This window comes from Mytilus galloprovincialis, chromosome 7 (genome assembly GCF_965363235.1).
Source record: "Mytilus galloprovincialis chromosome 7, xbMytGall1.hap1.1, whole genome shotgun sequence".
NCBI lineage: Eukaryota > Metazoa > Mollusca > Bivalvia > Mytilida > Mytilidae > Mytilus > Mytilus galloprovincialis.
Window position 1 is genome coordinate 62,951,718 of NC_134844.1, and position 21,973 is coordinate 62,973,690.

At 34.9% G+C, this 21,973-nt stretch overlaps 1 long non-coding RNA gene across 1 annotated transcript; it reads right to left on the minus strand.

Moving 5' to 3' along the window:
• Positions 1–14,992: 14,992 nt before the first annotated feature.
• LOC143083445 (uncharacterized) lies at positions 14,993–20,053 on the minus strand. The gene is made up of 2 exons (XR_012980708.1): positions 19,988–20,053; positions 14,993–15,451 (listed from the first exon to the last, which is right to left on the minus strand). It is a non-coding gene; the product is annotated as an uncharacterized LOC143083445 (long non-coding RNA).
• Between the last annotated feature and the right edge of the window lie 1,920 nt (positions 20,054–21,973).

The window sequence follows — 21,973 nt, forward strand, 5'->3', positions numbered from 1 at the left end:
CACATGAAGTCAAAAATTAATGTCACATCAGGAAAAAACTCTTTTGATATTTTGGTACAGAAATGGTTGAAATTAAGAAAAATACCCATCGTTAGGCTAACAGTGGAAGCATTTATATAATTATGCAGTTTTCGGAAGAAATGTTTAATATTTTTATTAAATAAATGCATGGTGTTTAAAAACTGTATAATTTTCTTAAATGGTTGCCTTCAAGAATTGGTCACCAGTCTCAGATTTTTGGTCAATGACAAAGACAACAAAATATGTTTAGAATTATTGAATATTAAACATTTTAATTGAAAAAAATTTGACAAGAACATGTTTAACTCACAGTTATTTCAAACAACAGTAGCTTTCTTTGATCATTAATCTTATCTGATCAAACTATTATTATACCTTAACTAATCTATAAAAAACAAGACTTAAAAAAAAAACCTTTCTTTTGGTGTATAGAACATTAAAATAATTTGATGCATATTCTTACAATAAACAATCAAACTTAGCAATACAATTTGTATGTTTTGTCTACGGACAAGACATATGTATTCATATTTAATTAAATGCATTATTAAAACCTAATTTTGACATAGTTGAAAGTGTTCTTTTGAAAGAAAAAAAAACATACATTTTATCAGGTTTATCTATCAAATGATGCTGAACTTCGAGGAAAATGGAAACAAATACATCGTGATATTGTCTACGGACAAGACATTTTATTGATATTTAATAAATGCTTACAAAGATGATTGTTAAAGTTAAGATTAAAAGTAACCAATTAAATTTTGAGCTGTGCTTTTAAAATTTTGGAAAATATTTATCCATAATTTTTTACATATCTCAAAAATTTATTGATTAAGCCAAAATGAAGACACATTCTTTTAACTGAAATCCATATATCTGAATGTTTAAAACAATCAAACTATTATTAAAACTCAATTATGACATAGTTGAATGTGTTCTCTTGAAAAAAATAATATACATCTTATCTATCAAATTAGGCTGAACTCAAGGAAATTGGATACAAATATATTGTGGTAATTTCTACGGACAAGACAATTTCAGTTAAAAAAAAATCTTTTAGAATTAATTGTGACTATATTTATGTTGAAAATACTGAGTTTTTATTTGAATAGATAACTTTCATCAGCTATAAATAAGATTTAAGTCCTAAAGCAGACAAATAATTGAATTTAATACTTGTTATGTACAAGTGTCTTGTCCGTAGACACTTCCTCATCTGCTGGTAATACTGAAATGCAGAAGATAAAGTCAGAGAGAGAGAAATACTTTTTTTCATTTGATTTAGTTAATATGTTAAGGTATGCAGCAACTGGAATAAAATATTGAAGTAAAATAAAGTATGCTTTTTATGACTGATAATTTGCCACTTTTTAAAATCCATTCCTGTAAAGTAATTTTACAAAAATAAGATCACTTAAACTACCAGCTATTAATTAATAATAAGACATTTATAAGTTTAAACACCACATAGGACTAATTTAGACCCATAAAGCCAACCAATATTGATATAAAGCCATGTCTACGGACAAGACATGTGTGATACGGTGCTTTTTGTCCGCGATTTGCTTTTTGTCCGCTTTTGCTTTTTGTCCGATTATTTTGCTTTTTGTCCGATACTTTTGCTTTTTGTCCGTTGCTTTTTGTCCGTTTTGCTTTTTGTCCGATAATTTTGCTTTTTGTCCGATACTTTTGCTTTTTGTCCGTTGCTTTTTGTCCGTTTTGCTTTTTGTCCGATAATTTTGCTTTTTGTCCGACACTTTTGCTTTTTGTCCGTTGCGTTTTGTCCGTTTTGCGTTTTAGCTCACCTGGACCATAGGACTAAGTGAGCTTTTCTCATTTTCTCATTATTCGTCGTCGTCATTAATTTTTACAAAAATCTTCTCTTCTGAAACTACTGGCAAAATTAAAGCAAACATGGCCAAAATCATCCTTAGGGTATTTAGTTTAAAAAAAGTATCCGATGACCCCGCCCAATAATTAAGATGGCCGCAATGTCTAAAAGAAGAGCATCGCATAAAATGTAGATTTTGGCTTATATATCTGAAACAAAACCATAGAGACAATCTAACAAGGGATAAGAACATTTCGCCTCATAAAATAATGTGGACCAGTCAGAACTTTTCATGTGGGACAATATGAGCTCTTAATTTTAAAAAAAGTGGGACAATCGGGAATAAGCCCTACAGACTTGAGCAATTCTAAAATAAACACTGTTGATGTATCTCTTTTAAATTTTCTATTTAAAAGTGTTTTACATTTACGAATGCAATATATTGTATCTGTATCTAAAATATTAAACGCATTTATTTCGTGATAGAAATTAAGTAAATGCTTAAGTAACCATTTTATTACTTTTCCCCCTCTTTTCGAGTTTGTCAAACAAAAATAAACTACTTTGTTGAAAATGCTGTTGTGTTAACCAAAGTTTCCTTAATTTTATTACTTGAATAACCTCGAACTTCCTCGTCATTTGGATATAGTTGCTAAATAATTCCGAAATGTATGGATTAATACAGTTTATCTAAATAAATAGCTACACATGTATTACGTAAACTTTGTGATAGTGTTCCAAAAATGAAGTTTGTTTGTTTGTTAATTTGTAATATTTGTAATGTTTAAGAAAAATAAAGTTGTTGGAAATATGACGAAAATATTACCAGACTTAAAAAAGTTTTTTTTTAACTGAAATGTTGCAAAATATTTTGGAGCGACTGTCAATCGGCCATTCGCATATAAGTGCAAATGGTGACTATATATTATTAGCGGGAAGAAGAAACTGTGCGTTTAAGCAATAACATGTCGTAAATGTGTGCACTTCCACATGTAGCAAACGCCGACACCATTTAACATAATGATAAAACTATTCAAACGAGAAAACCATTGATTTACAAAACACTATACGACAAACAAAATACAGAAACAAACAACAACTATTGAATTACAGATTGAAACTCCGTTCCTGACTTATTCGTATGATTATCATATATAATATTTAGCGCGGTTAAACATCAATTTAGAATTTCAATAACGAAACCATCACTCAAGGATTATTTGATTTGATAAATTTCTAAACTATTCTAAAGTTTCGAGCATATAAAAAAGAAGATGTGGTATGATTGCCAACGAGACAACTATCCACAAAAGACCAAAATGACACAAACATTAACAACTATAGGTCACCGTACGACCTTCAACAATGAGCAAAGCCCATACCGCATAGTCAGCTATAAAGGCCCCGATAAGACAATGTAAAACAATTCAAACGAGAAAACTAACGGCCTTATTTAAGTAAAAAAATGAACGAAAAACAAATATGTAACACATAAACAAACGACAACCACTGAATTACAGGCTCCTGACTTGGGACAGGCACAGATTTAAATAATGTGCCGGAGTTAAACATATTAGCGGGATCCCAACCCTCCCCCTAACCTGGGACAGTGGTATAACAGTACAACATACATGTAAGAACGAACTATAAAAATCAGTTGAAAAAGGCTTAACTCATCAGATAGACACAAATACAAGTGGACGTGGCCGGGTACTTATACATCCCGACACAAAAAGTCACAATGAACAGATCTGAGAGTACTCGCAGTTATCTGACAGCTATTTCAAAGCCACTAACAACTAATAAAAAGTCATGCCTCTGAGACTTAACGTTCGTTTAAGTCTTTGAATATCCCATGTATTCTACAAATTGGTGTACGTACACCATTGCTCACACGTTTGAGGATGACAGACTAACTTACGACCAGAATGAATAAGAATTAGTCTATATAACAAGATCTAAAATATTTCTAGTGTAAAAGACTTTAACCTCGCCACATTATTTATGTATGTGCCTGTACCAAGTCAGGAGCCTGTATATTCAGTGGTTGTCGTTTGTTTATGTGTTACATATTTGTTTTTTCATTTATTTTTTTGACATAAATAAGGCCGTTAGTTTTCTCGTTTGAATTGTTTTACATTGTCTTATCGGGGCCTTTTATAGCTGACTATGCTGTATGGGCTTTCCTCATTGTTGAAGGCCGTACGGTGACCTAATGCTGTTAATGTCTGTGTCATTTTGGTCTTTTGTGGATAGTTGTCTCATTTGCAATAATACCACATCTTCTTTTTTATAAGAATGCCAACTCCTCACACGTACAATTATTACTTCATTTTCTTTTTTTCACTCATCTAATTATTATGTCTATTTTAATTCAATATTGTATCCATATAAATGTATATGAACGCTTACATATATATAATTATTGCGATATCATATATAAGAGAGAGGCAAAGTGTACCAAAGGATAATCACACTAAAAAGGGTTGAAACAAACCAACAAAGCCGCAGCTGAATGAAAAACAACAAGATACACAACAGTCCACAAAACAAATGGTCCGAGAACACAATTAATTCGTAGTGCATTTCTTTTAGAACATAAATGAAAATTAAAAAAATCCCACCTGCGCTTTCTCAATGAAACTTTTACAGTGTGTTGTACTAATTTTGGGACAAATTATATCAAAACTATAGAAAACTTCATCGCGTCTAACTCAAAATATGGACAATTTTGTGTTTAGGGTGTCTTGAAATCTTTTGACAGCTTCCGAAGTGCTAATTTTTAACCTTTTTCAGCTGGACCAAATCACTACTTTCCTGTAAAATTCTGGACCCAAATTTTTTTACAGTGTAATTTCACCCCCCCCCCCCACCCCCCCTACTTACAATGTGAGGCATTAAACAAGGAGAAATAAATTTGGAAGGGGTATAAAAATTATTGGCAAGTAACCCACTGTTATCACTGGGGACTAATAACGAAAATCAAGGGACGACAATTGTGGTCTCGGACGAAATCATTGAAATTTAAAATCTGAGCAACAAGAACCAATGCAACTGTGATGATGTATGGTTAACTGGAAGAGTAAGATAATCCTGCTCCGTCCATTAAGTTTTAAAAAGTCATGTATTAAACTCAAACTCTCGAACACGTTGTCTTGGAAGATCTTTATTCCAAGGGGGTCCTTAATAGTTGCTTTTTGATAATCCTATAAGGAGTTTATAATTTAACTCCTTGCGAACACTTTCATAAGGAACGAAAATTCCCATCTGCATTTCACAATAAAAACTGAAACGCAAAAACGCAAAAACGCATAAAGATGTTTATTCAGGACAATAACTTATATAAAACAACAGCAGAAATACATATAATGTATCACCAATGGAGGTTGTAAAATACTGTAGGTGATACTTAAACGTAATGTTCTATTTATTTTTTTTGTCGTTAAGGGGACTGGAGGGTATTAATCCATTATTTTTTAAATATACATGTAGGATTTTGCTTGTTTTTCTATAGATGAACTTTTATCGTATACTAAATAGAAAAATCAAATAAAAACATGGGGTTATCGTTCACTTATTAAGCTCACAATCTGCCCTCGAAAGAAGCAACCATTTTTGTTAAGGTACTTTTTTTTAAGTTGAACTAATAGGAGAAATAGAGAGATATATATATCGAAATAAAAAAAAGAACTAAATTACAGAAATCGATTTAATTTTACAACTGTTTAGTTTACGTAAAGCATATTTGAAAAATATCTATAGGTCACCGATGAGTTGAAAAAGACATTTTAATTCTAATGCCAAAACAAAATGTCATTATTGCGCTAAAGGGAGACAATTTGGAGCTTTTACAGTGATATAAACATTTAAAAAATAAATCTGAGGCCAAAATCATTCGATTTTTTGGGTTGATTTTTGAGCCAGTTCATAAAGTTATAACTAATAGTGTAATAAATAAAATTTGTAATGAAAACAAAAATGATAAAATTTTTGCTGAAATTACCCTCGAGCCTCCGAAAGAGCAAGTATTGCACAAAAAAAAAGGAATCATCCTTTAACGGAAACAACTCTTGAAATCATCGGCTATTCGTCGATGAATAAAGGCTATTTATTTCTGAAATCTAAATTTTGTTTTGCTGTTCTGAGTGTTCAAGATGTTACATGCAGCTAAACTATTGGTAAAACATTTGAAAAAATACTGATCTGTATAAAATTTACACAAAAGTAAACGAATGAAAGCCACTGGAATGCAGTCCAGGACTCGGATAAATAAGCACATTTAAACAAGAGTGCACACACTGAAATGTCTCGCCTACTTTACTCATCATTAATATTATGTTGATAGCCCTAAGTATAAAGATTTATTACAACTGCCACATAAACTTAACATTAACCAAGATAGCTAAACAAAGACCAAATGAATTATGAAAATGAGGTAAAGGTCAGACGAACCATACCAGGCAGACATGAACAGCTAACAATTCTTCGATACAACAAATATACTTGACCTATTACTTATAGTTTAAGAAAAACAGACCAAAACACAAAAACTTAACACTGTGCAATGAACCGTGAAATTGAGGTCATGGTCAAATAAAACCTGGGAGACTTATATATAGATCATAAGATATTTTCATGCACCAAATATAGTGACCTTTGGCATATAATATTAGATAAAAAGACCAAAACTCAAAAACTGAACTTTGACCACTGAACCATGAAAACAGGTCAAGGTCAGATGATATCTTCCCGCTAGACATGTACACCTTACAATCATTCCATACAACAAATATTGTAGACTCATTGCATAAAGTATGAGAAAAACAGACCAAGACAGAAAAAATTAACTATAACCACAGAACCGTGAAAATGAGGTCAAGGTCAGATGACACCTGCCAGTTGGACATGTACACCTTACAGTCCTTCCATACACCGAATATACTAGCCCTGTTGCTTATAGTATCTGAGATGTGGACTTGACCACCAAAACTTATTCTAACCTTTGTTCACTGATCCACGAAATGAAGTCGAGGTCAAGTGAAAACTGTCTGACGGGCATGAGTACCTTGCAAGGTACGCACATACCAAATATAGTTATCCTATTACTTATAATAAGAGAGAATTCAACATTACAAAAATTCTGAACTTTTTTTTCAAGTGATCACTGAACCATGAAAATGAGGTCAAGGACATTGGACATGTGACTGACAGAAACTTCGTAACATGAGGCATCTATATACAGAGTATGAAGCATCCAATTCTTCCACCTTCTAAAATATTAAGCTTTTCAGAAGTTAACTTACGCCGCCGCCGCCGCCGCCGGATCACTATTCATATGTCGAGCTTTCTGCAACAAAAGTTACAGGCTCGACTAAAATGACAGGTTATATGAACTGAGTGGCAATAAAAGCACAAGTCTAACACTTGCTTTTTAAAAAATTAAAATCTTTATTTAAAATGGTCATCTTTAAACAAACAAAAATTGAATATGAAAATTTACAATTCCAACAATAGATCGATATTAAACAGAAATGTTTCATTATCATTTTTCGGCTACAATTGGTATATGAACCATCCAAATGTCAAAATATCAACATAGAGTATTTACAAAGAATGTTTCTGTTATGTTGTGCAACTAAATCTCTACAGCAAATGGTAGTGACAACACTAGATGTTAATTAGGATCCAACGAAAAGCCAGGCTTTTGTCCACGAAGGTAGCAAATTGTCGGTGTGACTATCGCTGACGGCTTTTGGTAACACACGATATGGTTGTTGGTCATGTTGTTATCACCAAGGGAAGGTCATCGTGCTCTTAATTTCCACACAAACTGATATAGCTCCAAAGGTTTAACAATGAACACCAATGGACACTCATGTCAATTGGAAGGCCACGCGGAATCAATATCGGAGATGTTAAAGACAAATGCATCGGTCATGCTGGGCTTTTGTTGCTTAATGTCTAAATGGACATGGCCTATAATTAAAAGATCCTTTTGCGGAATTTGTGGATTATTTGGTCAACTGTATACAGTCTACGAGCAATTGCATCCTGGGAAAAGCCTCATTAGATAAACCCCAATTTGTTTGTAATTGGTTGTCAGAAAGACCTGGCATATAGTCTTATATTTATTGAACTTACTTACTTACAATAAGGGATAAGCCAGCGAGTAAGTCAGCAAAGGGTTAGGGAAGTACCTTGGTATATAAAAAAGTCGAAATAAACAATTGCCGGCTGGCCAAGAGATTCTCCACGTGGGGTATGATGCCAGAGGTAGAAGTAGGCATTGCCTTAAAAAAAGGCACAGATCACTTAGGCCCAAGACCCGTACGAGTTTGACAACAATGAATTAAAAGGGTAAGGTGGTACCTCTGTTTGCAACGAAGTCGAAATACACTTTAATAATTGTAAATTGCCGGCTGGCCAAACTAAAAGATTCTCCACGTAGGCCATTTTACCAGAGATAGAGGAGGGCATTGCCATACAAATTTCTTATAGCACTTATGCCCTAGACCCGTACGAGTTTGACAATAATGAATCAAAAGGGGGAGATGGTACCTCTGTTTACAACAAAGTCGAAATAAAGTATTGCCGGCTGGCCAAACTAAGAGGTTCTCCACGTAGGCCATTTTACCAGAGATATATATGGTAATTGCCTTTAAAATGGCATATAACACTAATTCCAAAGACCTGTACGATTTTGCCTGCAAGGGGTTAAAAATAAAAGGTGTTACCTTTGTTTACAACGAAGTCGAAATAAACCTCTACCTCTGGTATAATGATCCACGTAAAGAATCCCGGAGTTTGGCCTACCGGCTACAGTTATTTTGACTTTAATGTGAACAGCTCTTTACTGACAAACTCGTACGGGTATATGCCATATAAGTGCTATAGGCTATTTTAAAGGCAATGACCACCTATACCTCTGGTAGCATGGCCCATGTGGTGAATCTCGTAGTTTGAACAGCCGGCAATATTTCATAACGACTTTGCGATATACTAGAAAACCCTCCTTTCCTTTTGCTGGCATAAGTGCTATAAACCATTTTAAAGGCAAGGCCCACCTCTACCTCTGGTATCATGATAAACGTGGATCATCTTTTATTTTTGGCCATCCGGCAATAGTTTATTTCGACTTTGTTATATACCAGGGTACCCTCCTTACCCTTTGCTGACAAACTCGTACAGATCAATGGAATAAGAAGTATGGGCCATCTTAGATGCAATGTCCACCACTACCTTTGTTATAATGGCCTATGTGGAGAATTTCTTTGTTTGGCCAGCCGGCAATAATTCATTTCGACTTCGTTGTAAACATAGATACCACCTCCCCCTTTTAACACTTTGCTGAAGCACTGGTACGGGTCTACGGCATAAGTGGCCATTTTTGAGGCTATGGCCACTTCTACCTCTGGTATCATGGCCCATGTGGAGAATCTCTTCGTTTAGCCAGCCAGCAATAGTTTATTTCGACTTTGTGATATACTTAGGTACCCCCCTTACCCTTTGCTGATTAACTTACACGGGTCTGGGACATACGTGTTATGGCTATGTTAGAGGTAATGCCTACCTCATCCTCTGATATAATACCCCGCGTATAGAATCTCTTAGTTAGGCCAGTCGGCTTAATTTATATTTTCGTTGTAAAAAGAGGCATCGCATCCCCCCTTTAACCTTTTGCTGACAAACTCGTACAGGTCTAGGGCGTTAGTTTTATCAGCCATTTAAAAGGCAATGCACACATTTAACCTAGGATTAATGGCCAACTTGGAGAATCTCGTACTTAAGCAAGCCGGAAATAATTTATTTCGACTTCTTTGTAAACAGAGGTTCCAACTCCCTTTTAAACCCTTTGATGATACCGCGTACTTCTCTAGGGAATAAGTGATTTAGGCCATTTTAGAGGCAATGACAACCTCTACCTCTGGTATCATGGCCCACGCGGAGAATCTCTTAGCCATCCAGCAATAGTTTAGTTCGACTTTATTATATACTAGGGTACCAACCTTACACTTTGCTGACTAACTCGTACGGGTCTAGGTCATACGTGCTCATGGTCATTTTATAGAGGCAATCCCTTCCTCTACCTCTCATATTATGGCCCGCGTGGATAATTTCTTAGTTTAGCCAGCGGGCAACAGTTTATTTCAACTTCGTTATATACCGGGCTAATTCATCCCCCTTTTAACTCATTGTTGACAAACTCGTTCGGGTCTATAGCATAAGTGCTATGAGCCATTTTTAAGAGAATGACTACTCCAACATCTAGTATAAGGGCGCACCTAAAAATGTCTTAGTTTGGGCAGCCGTCACTATTTTTGGTGGACTGTGTGATATACTAGAGTATTCCCCTTACCCTCTTCTGACCAACTCGTACGGGTCGAGGACATAAGTGCCATGGCCCATGGACCATTTAAGAGGCACTGCCTACCTATACCTCTGGTATAATGGCCAACGTGGAGAATCTCTTAGTTTGAAGAGCTGGCAATAATGAGGTTTATTTTTACTTCGTGATATACCGGCGAAACTCATGCCCCTTTTAATTCGTTGCTGATAAACTCGTGTAGATCCAGGACATAAGTGCTATAAGCCATTTATAAGGGTTTGACTACCTCTTCTTCTGGTATAATGGCCTACCTGGAGTATGTCTTAGTTTAGCCAGCTTTCAATAGTTGTTTTTTTAGACTTAGGGATATACAAGAGTATTCCCCTTGCCCTCTGTTGACCAACACCTACGGGTCTAGGATATTAGTGCTTCGAGCCATTTTAGAGGTAATGCGATATATTGTAAAAGACATGAAATTTCATGTACAAATCATTTATAATGTGAGTATGGTCTGTATTTAACTCCTAAAAGGACATGGTATTTTGAAGTTCAAAATGAAACCTGCCAAAAATATACACATTTTATATCGGACATAAAGCAAAATTATCGGACAAAAAGCAAAACGGACAAAAAGCAACGGACAAAAAGCAAAAGTTTCGGACAAAAAGCAAAATAATCGGACAAAAGGCAAAACGGACAAAAAGCAACGGACAAAAAGCAAAAGTTTCGGACAAAAAGCAAAATAATCGGACAAAAGGCAAAACGGACAAAAAGCAACGGACAAAAAGCAAAAGTTTCGGACAAAAAGCAAAATTATCGGACAAAAAGCAAAAGCGGACAAAAAGCGAATTGCGGACAAAAAGCACCGTATCACATGTGTCTACGGACAAGACATTCTGACATATTTTTCAAATTCTTCCTCTATTAATAGATGGTAGAAAAAAATGTTAGTAGTGTTTTCATATCTACAAAAGAACAGGAACTTATAGCAATGCAACATTAATGTTATATCACTTCCAGTTTACTAGGGAATGCATGTCTACGGACAAGACATTTGTTCACTTTATTTGTATATCCAACTTTGATGGCATATATCTCCAGCTAGGGTACTGCAATATTGATATATGAGATAGTTTTTGATAATTTATGTACTAGAAGAGAAAACAAGACACATAATAGCATACATTTGATTTATTTTTCTCTTTTATCACTACACTGAGCAAGCTAAAAACAAAAGTACACTGAAGATTTTTTGTTGCAACAACCAGTAAAAGAAATATGTATAAATATAGAATAACCATACATTGTCTCGAAATATCAATGTTATTTGTACAAGGCTTAGAAACAGGTAGAAAGCGAGGCTGTGCCGAGCATTTCTACCTGTTTCGAGCCGAGTACAAATAACCGATTGATATTTCGAGACAATATATGGTTATTCTTTATATACTGCAACTCTTATAAGTGTTCTAAATGAAGTATTTAGGGTAAAAACCATCATTTTTTAATTTGGAGCGGACGACGTATAATTTCCGCGAACCTGTATGTTTTATTGACGTCATAAATAAAACTCTACGGAAACGCATTGTCAACGTCATAAACAAGTGATATACGGTCAGTGACTGTATATCACATATGAATATACAGTCAATGCAATTTGACATCTCAAATAGGACAGCTGCAGTATATATTGTTTATAACTTGCACTGAACCAATAATGTAGTTCAAATTAAGTTCACTTATTAACTATCAAAACAGCGTAATTTCAAATCAAACAACATAACGTGAAATTTTGTCCATTTTCAGTGTGTATTTTAGTGTTTTTTTTTCAAAACGGTAACACCTATACATGATATTTGATATTCATTGTGAAGCCCTACATTCTCTCCTTCAGTTCAAAGATGTATTACTTATGTTAAGTTTATCTTTTTGTCTTTACAAGCCTATAACATAGACCCACTATGAAATGTACATCTGATTGTGGCTAGGCCGTCGTGCGAAAATTGAGTAGTAATACCGCTGTGTGATGAGTTTTATAAATATGCTTGTAAAAGTTGATTTGTATGTTCTATCAAACTTTTATATACCAAAACTTCTTAACTATTGGTTGTTCCACTTTTTTTATGTGAAAATTTACTATTGGTGATATATATAAGAAATGTAATATACTTTGACAGACGGTAAGAATGAAAAAAATGTTACATACATTTGAAAATCGTCCAATTCACTCAATTTATATGTTCAAATGATATTAAAGTCTGATGTCAAATAAAAGCTGATACATCACTCTTTCATGATATCTGATACCAATTCTTTGATGATATCTTTATTCGGGAATTTTTTATAAGTGTTCCCGTGTTTGAAAATGAAAAGGAAAAAAATCCGAAAATCTCACTTTAACGCGATTAAAACAAAAATTGCACCGTGGGAAAACTCTACGACAGGGCTAAAATGAAAGTATAATGTTTACTCTATCTTCATGCGAATTTTCAGCCGTGAGGTATTTTGGTCCATTAAACTCTTTAAATAAGCGACTTTCCCCGATTTGTCACTCCACCATTTGACAAACTATGCACTCGCTAAAAATGCGTCTACAGTTTGTCGTTCATCGTTTGTTAGTACAAATATAAAAAAAAAAGATGTGGTGTGATTGCCAATGAGGCAACTCTCCTCCAGAGACCAAAATAACACAGAAATTAACAACTATAGGTCACCGTATAGCCTTTAACAATGACCAAAGCCCATACTGCATAGTCAGCTATAAAAGGCCCCGAAATGACAATGCAAAACAATTCAAACGAGGAAACTAACGGCCTAATCTAAGTACAAAAAATTAACGAAAAACAAATATGCAACAAACAAACAAACAAACAAAAGACAACCGCTGAATTACAGACTCCTGACTTGGGACAGGCACATACATTCAAAATGTGGCGGGGCCAAACATGCCAGAGGGATCCCAACCATCCACTAACCTGGCATAACAGAACAACATAAGTACAACATAAGAAACGCTACATTTGTTTCTAACTTCAGTCTGATTAAACCATGTATTTGTTTCAACTTTTGTAATAAGTCTGTTTACCAACAACATGTGCATGCATTATTGAAAGTTCAAACAGGGTTAGTAACCACTAATTAAACGCTAATATTTGTTTCTACTTTTGTAGCGTTTAGCAAACGATAGCAAAGTACACCATACAACATTTACCAAATTTTGGTTAGAAAGAAATGCACCCTACGGCTGTTATTTTCTCAGCTGAGTGCACTGATTTTACCCTATTGATTGTTCTCATTGTTGAAGGTCATATGGTTGCCTATACTTGCTTACATCCACTTCATTTGAACGATTCGAGATAGTTGGCTCATTGGCAATCATACCATATCTCCTTATTCTTTCATATTCAATTTAATTTGAATGCACAAACTTTATTTTGATCAAACACTACAATATACATTGGATATATTATTAACTAAAAAATATATAAATATGTTTTTTTTCTAAAACCAGAAAGTTTAACAATTTTACAGACTGATCTAAAGAGAGAGTAGTGTTGGCTGTAATATTTCAAACAATATTAAACAAGTGAGCCTTGTTGATGTAGTTCACAACAAGCAACTGATTCTTTGTTTGACTAAAACAAAGTGATGACGGAAGAAAAAGACCATCACGTCTTGTCAACACTTCTCTATGTCGTTGTCCATCAGGGGAGATAACTACCACATTGTTCGAAACGTATCCCACCACGTAGACATTACCATCGTTATCTACATCAATACCATGAGGATCCATCAGAACGCTTTTATTTTGGAATTCCCATTGTATTTCACCTTGTAGATTATAACATGTAACAGTGTTGAACTTAGATGATGGATTTGTATGATATATGTTGTCCTTAAATGTTGCAACGTAACCGTCACTGGGCATTGTATCTCGAACTATATCGCTTATAGAATCGTCGGACAACTTGACCATGTGTATTCCTTTATAGCCACCGGAATAAATCAATCGATTATCTTTCAGTGCAATGCCATAATTAATCGAATCTAGTGAAATTGTTTTCTTGATTTGTTTCCTCTTCATGTCGATAATAGTAATACACTGCTTCTTTGATTTACCGGACGTAACAGCCAATGTATTGTCTTCACTGATGTAAACTATATCAAACGGGTTACACGAAATCTTCACCTCAAAGTCTTTTGATCCGTCAGCATTGAATACTTCAACAGTTTTATCGTTGTTGTTAGAAAATGCCGTTCTACCATCAGGCAGCATGCAACATCCAAAAATGCATTCTGCTTGAGTGTTGATGGTCTTATGTACTGTTAACTTTATATTTTCAATGGATCTGGATTGAACGGTTGGTACCATCATTTGAGCTTGTTTTACCTTTTTCTGGATCAGAAGGATATCGCACGATTTAGATTCCATACGCACTTCTCCAAAGCTTATGATTTCAGACATAATATTCTGGATAGAGGTGTTGATCTTATATGAAAGAGAATTCATCGTCAAATGCTCGCCTTCTACAAGCGACTGCAGGAATTTTTCTTTGCTATAAACGTCTTTCTCTATTTGCCTCATTGAAAGAAGCATCTGAAGGTCCGTTGCATGTGTTTTTATATTCCCAATTTTTGTCTGGCATTCTGCTATTTCTTTTTGGTTTTTATCTAATGATGACAATAACTGACATATTTTCGAGTTTTCTTTTTCTTCCAGCCCATAGAGTTGTTTCATCAAATCTTCTTGCAGTTTGTCGAGATGGCTATTGATCTTCATTCTGGTCTTCTTTATTTCTTTTTCGATTTCTTTCCTCTTTTCTTTCAAAGTCGACTGATTGTTCTGTTGATGATGGCGAATTTTCTGTAGATTTTCTGTAACTTCAACTAATGTTTCCTCTATCTCACTAAGTGCATTGGAAGTTTTTGCATTTTGAATGACGTCATCTAAATTGACGATATCTTGGCATAATTTGTGGCTTTCTACAACACACTTGCTGCAGCAGGGACATTCATGTTTTTGGCAATATATCTGAAACTTTTCGTCGTGTATGCTACAGTACTGAGTAATTTTTAATACATCAATTGGTAATTTCTGGTATTCATTAATAGGTATCACGTTATGATATCTCGATGCTTTTGACAAGCTATGATGTTCCTGGCATTCTGTACATAGTCCGTCGTCACATTCTGTACACCAGACTATGGATGGTTTTGTGTTGTGACGGAGGTCACAAACACCACAGCTTGGAGAGGATGTCGCCATTAGACACAAGCTACAAAATGATATTCAATGATTAATAATAATTCATAACATTAGCTCTTTAAAAGCAGCAGCAGCCCTACCACATTCCAGCAGCGCCTACATACGGAGTATATATCTCCCAATTGATACGATATTTCATTGATAGAGGATTGCTACTCACAAGGAAACTTTTAAACCAAGAGTTCCAAATGGTGAAGTTGAAAGCATTCCTTCGTAAATTTTATGGACGTCATCACGAGTGGTTGACCTTTATGGAATAACCGTTTCACAGATGATATCGGATATGTCCCTTATGTCGTAATTACAATACCCTTCCTTTTTCACGAATGTGACCTACCCAATTAGACTATTTACCGGATTTGGAATAACATAAGCAATACGACAGGTGCCACATGTGATGCAGGATCTGCTTACACTTCCGGAGCACCTGAGATCACCCCAGTTTTTAATGGGGTTCCTGTTGTTAGTCTTTATTTTCTATGTTGTGTTTTTTGTATTATTATTTGTCTGTTTGTCTTTTTATTTTTAGCCATGGCGTTGTCAGTTTATTTTCTACCTATGAGTTTGACTCTCCCTCTGGTATCTTTCGTCCCTCTTTTACCAATCAAAACCTTCAAACTTCATTATCAAAAGTGTATAATCCAAAAAAGAAATTAATCTGACTTATCTCATAATGCTTCAGAGCAAATGAAATGTGATTTAAGTTATAATTAATATTCCCAAGGGGCATAACTAGTTAAAATGATTCACCAGTACTTATTTTCAAAAGTGTCAAAGATATTTCTGAAACCTATGATTGAAGTTTTATAAGTAATATAGCAAGGATTGAACACATGAGAGCTCTAACGATACAATTGTCCAATATAATAAAGTATGTTTCCAAGGAGCATAAATCTTTTGAAAATACTTGATCAGCACTGATTTTATAACTTTTGTAAGGAGCATAACTCTTTTTAAAAATAAATGATCGGCATTAATTTTCGAACTTGTTAAAGTCATATTGCTGATAAAAACCTATATGATAATAATCTGAAAAATTTTACACATATGAGATAGAGCGCTAATACCCTAGTCCCACTAAGCCACGATCGCACTACGATCTGTGAAAAAAATGCAAATTTTGATGATCGTGGTACGATAATGTAGGTCGCAGTAAGGTCGTACCACGGTCGTGGTGAGGTCTTCAAGATCGTGAAGAGCGTGGCCAACTTTGAACATGTTCAAAACAATCGTGGTGCGGTCGTGGCGAAATTCGGTCGTAGTAGAAGCGTAGTGAGAGCGCACTAAGATCGTAGTAAGATCGCAAAGGTCGCTGTACAATCGTAGCGAGAGCGTGATTCTATTCGGAGAGACTGCGCTACGATCGTACAGCGACTTTATCACGACCTCACTACGACCATCACGTTCTCACCGTGACCCAACTACGCTTCCACTACGACTTTACCACGCTGTTTACGACCATAGTACGATTCTAGCACGCCCTTGCCGTCCTCATCACGCTCTTCTCACGACCTTACTACGTTCACACTACGACCATCATTTTTATTGTCATTTTCACATAAAATATATTAAAATAAACTCCCTAGATTTTGTTTGTCTGAATGTATTATTCATTTGCTCTAACGGCTCAACCATGCTTCTCGTTTTTAAATAGATTAGACCGTTGGTTTTTCCCGTTTAAATAGTTTAACATTAGTATTTTTGTGGGCCCTTTATAGCGTGTTGTTTGGTGTGAGCCAAGGCTCCGTATTGAAGGCCGTACCTTGGCCTATAATGGTTTACTTTTATATATTTTACGTTGATGGAAAGTTGTCTCATTGGCACGTATACCACATCTTCCTATATATATTGACACATCTGTGTCATCTCTGCTATCGTTCACTAAAATATCGTCATTTGAGCCTTATGGACCAGCAATAGGTTGTAATTCAGATTTGATTGGTCGTTCCGACATCTCTTGATGACAAGTAATATACTACTTATGTGTATAGTATCAGTTTAATTGAAGTCTGGAGTTGGGATGTCAGTTAACTGCTAGTAGTCTGTTGTTATTTATGTATTATTGTCATTTTGTTTATTTTCTTTAGTCACATCTTCTGACATCCGACTCGGACTTCTCTTGAACTGAATTTTAATGTGCGTATTGTTATGCGTTTACTTTTCTTCATTGGCTAGAGGTATAGGGGTAGGGTTGAGATCTCACAAACATGTTTAACCCCACTATTTTTGCACCTGTCCCAAGTCAGGAGCCTCTGGCCTTTGTTAGTCTTGTACTATTTTTAATTTTAGTTTCTTGTGTACTTTTTGGAGTTTAGTATGGCGTTCATACTTTGCTCCCTCTGCCTCTACATCAATCCCTACCACCACGCCGACGTGTTATAGTAGATTTTGGTGCCATGACTGTATTGTTTGCGTGAAATCACCGTTTTAGGAAGGAATGGAACTATATTGATATGAAACACGATATTGACGGTATTGCTGAGAACGTAGTAAGATCGTGGTATGAACGTAGTATAATCGTGGTAAGAACGTTCTATAATCGCAGTAAGATCGTGTTGCAATCGGATAACTCGTGGTATGGTCGTAGTGAGAACGTGAAGAGCGTAGAAAGATCTTTATAAGCGTAGTGAGGTCGCAGAATAAGCGCAGTGAGAACGTGGTTTAATCGTAGCGGGATCGTTGTAGAAGCGTAATTAGGACGTAGTAGCATCGTGAAAGCAACGAAAATTAACATGTTCATGCCGCTCATACCACGACCTCACCACGATCTAAATTTATTTTAGATCGCGGTGAGCGTGGTGCGATCGTGGTCTAGTGGGACTGGGGCTTAACGTAATTAATGTTTCTAAGGGGCTCTGTTTTTCGTGCTTTTCAAAGGTGCATAACTCTTTTAAAAAGGATTGGTCTTCTTTGATTTTCATATAATTTGTTTAAACATTGCTCATATAAACATATGATGTAAGTATTATAAAGATCTGGCAAGTATTGTACACGCGAGCGGACGGCCAGACGGCCAGACAGACGAACGGACACCATGGTGTGGATCCAGCCATTTTAAAAGGGGGAGGGGGGTCCCAACCCAGAGTAAAGGGGGGGTCCAACTATATGCTTCCATTCAAATGCATTGATCGTCCAAAAAAAGGGGGGTTCCAACCCGCGGTACCCACCCTGGATCCGCCAATGGACACCCGGTGTTTCCATGTTCCCCGAAACGCCTTCAGGGTTCATACACCTTTTTAGTTCCATTTTTCCATGACTTTTCCATGACTTTTCAAGGATGTTTTATGAAATTTCCATACCCCAAAACTATAGACCAAAAAGTCATCCCTAATGCTATAAACATGCTTTTGTGTCCTTTCCATGCAACTAAATAAACAATCTTTTTAACATCCAATAATGACACAATTGCACTGAAACACAATGAGAAATACCAACATATTTATGAATGACAATACTGAGTTAAGTTTGCTAACAATGATGTAGACCTACATTTTTGTACTTGTCATCAAAGATTCTATGAAAGAGTATGACCTACACACTCATTTGAATGTCCCCTTTGGTATATGTTCTGCATCTTTTTACAGTATAAAAGAATATATACAAATTTTGAAATATTTTAATAAACAAAGTATTAGAAAAGGTTATTTGGCATAATCCTCTTGACTGGTTGGACTTTCATCAAACAGATAATACATTGTAGACAAAAAGCTATCACCTTCCTACTTAGAGGCATCATTGCCATTTCAGAAGTGACATTTGTCTACTACCCAGAAACATATTCTTAAATACCGAGACGATATCCTCACAACTTTTGTATGAAAAATTGTTCTTTACTATATGTAGGACTCTTATCATTTCAGCTCCTCTATCCATACATTATCATTAAAAGTGTTTTTCAACGGCTGTTTGGTAGCAATAACTTCGTTTTTGAATATTCCGATAGCTGGTTTCTTATTTCAATACTGTTAAAGCAAATTGCACTATGAAGGGAACCAGATGCGGTTGCATATTTTTATAAACAATTTTGAAGAAACAAATTTTAAATTTTCATTTTACACTTACCACAACTGGGGCCTTGTGTCTAGCATTCGAAAAAGAAACAGTTTCGACAAAAACTACGGGGATCATTTAATTTTAGATGTTTGAAGATATGCAATAAAGATTACAGTGCAAATAATCATTTTCCATGACTATTCAAGGACTTGTCACTAAAATATAGCTTTCCATGACTTTTAAAGGCCTTTCCCCCCCTAAATAAAAATCCATGACTTTTCCAGGATTCCATGCCCCGTACAAACCCTGCGCCTTGTGCGAGGGACAACAATATATTACTTTAGAACAAAAACATATATATATAAATAAGATAAAAGGTCATAAATTTAATATGTATTATGCACAATCTCAAAACGAAAGTTGAAATAATAAAGTTGTATAAATTTTACGCATTTAGGTCATCCTTAATTATATTACGAAGTATATTAAACATTACTAAACATGTTAAAGAAGACTTTATCTTGTAATTATCAAACAACATCTAAAATAATACCTTTTAGCTTGATATATTCATTCCTGTTTGGTTTACCCGGAAGGTTGTAAATCACATGACTGTTTGAGAAACTGATAAATCGCGGGAATATTCAAATACAATATGTACATGCTTACAAGTATGATAACAAAGTATTCAAATATCAACTCACTAATGGTGGACATTTTAAAATTTATTTCGAACTTGTTTTGGTTTTTTTAAATATTCTCATTATTTCAGGACAATTTAAGGACAACTGCCAGTGATTCTGAAATCCTCAAGTTCTAAAGCATAAGATTGAGAATGGAAATGAGGAATATGGCAAAGAGACAACAACCTGACAAAAGAACAGAAAACAGCAGTTAAACTTTCTAGGTGATAATATTCAGTAGTTCAAGAAAGATTTTGATTTTTTCAAAGAGTTGCAATACCTCATTTAATTGGTTATTGTCCGTGATTTTTTGTTTTTCTTTTTCGTAGTTGTTTTGTTTTTGTTTTGCAATTATCTCGCTTGTATCCTGAAGGGGGATTGACATTAAATGAGGGTATGGAATTTTTCAATACTTCAGATAGGGGGGTTGCACTGAAACAATGCCGACCCACACCCACCTCTTCCCCATTCAATAAAAAATAAAATTGAAAGCCGTACGCGGTGACCTATAGTTGTTAATTTCTGTGTCATTTTGGTCTCTTGTAGAGGTTGTCTAATTGGCAATCACACCACATCTTCCTTTTTTACTAGAGTTACCGCTCTGTGTTCTCGTGGTAGCCTGCTCGTCTCGCGGGATGGAATTTGAAAAAAAAAATAGGCAGGAGTTTTGAGTAAAAAAAAGGCACTTTGAGACACTTGCAAAAAAAGTCAGGATAAACTAAAATAACAAAAAAGGCAGGACCAAATAAAGTAAAAAATAAAAAGTCAGGACGATTGCAACAACAAAAAAAGCAGGATATCATTATTCACCCTAGCACCCCCCCCCCCCCCTAAAATTAAAAAAAAATGTAACAGACATGAACCAACGACAGCCACTGAATTGCAGATTTCTAGATTTGTGCAAGCACATTATGAATGTGGCCGGGTTACCAATGTTGATGATGGCTCAACCCTTCCCTAACCTTGGACAAACAATAAAAATTGCTGCAAATGGCTGAATAAAAAAAATCGGTACGGAGCATATTAAAGAAAAGAGGGGGAGCGGGTAACTATAGAAAAAGGGATAAATAACGGCTACAAAAAAATGTGAACAACAAGATTCTTTTTGAGATCAAATAGGTACACTATCTATGCTCCCTGTATCCGTCACTTTTTATTGTTTTATCATACAATTGAGTTTAATAAATGATCAAATAATCGAATTAAGAAAATAACAGAAGAAAAGCAGTTTGTACGAACACTTTAAATGTATAAATATGCATTTTTCAATGAGATGTAAAACCAGTAATTAAGATATGATTAATTTGTATGATAACTTGAAAACCAATAAAAAAAAACAATTCTTACCGTCATTAGAATAATTAAATCCTTCTCGCTGGAATCCGACATTTTTGTTTACTTTCTCTTGACATACTGAAATAACCTGCGCATACGATCATACACGAGGCGTAAAACTGAAAACTCGGGAAAACTAGATATTTTCTTTACTTTCTGCAAATTCTTGGGCTCTATTACATGAAATACACAGAAGATTATAAACGAGGCGCAAACGTTACCAGCGCGAGCTTCCATTTCATTTGATGAAACTGTAACGTGATCAATTTCCAAATATTAATACAAGGTCTTCAAGCTGTCAATCATTTTATCTATATTACAAATTTAATATACCATGTGTCTTACTCATTGACATATATTTAAACAAACTCATCCTCCAAGTTCAGATTCGTTTGTTTAAATATGTTAACTCGTAAGAACCATGGTATATATATATATATATATATATATATATATATATATATATATATATGACTGTATATTACATTAATTTGTAGGATCCTTTACTATAGATAATTTAG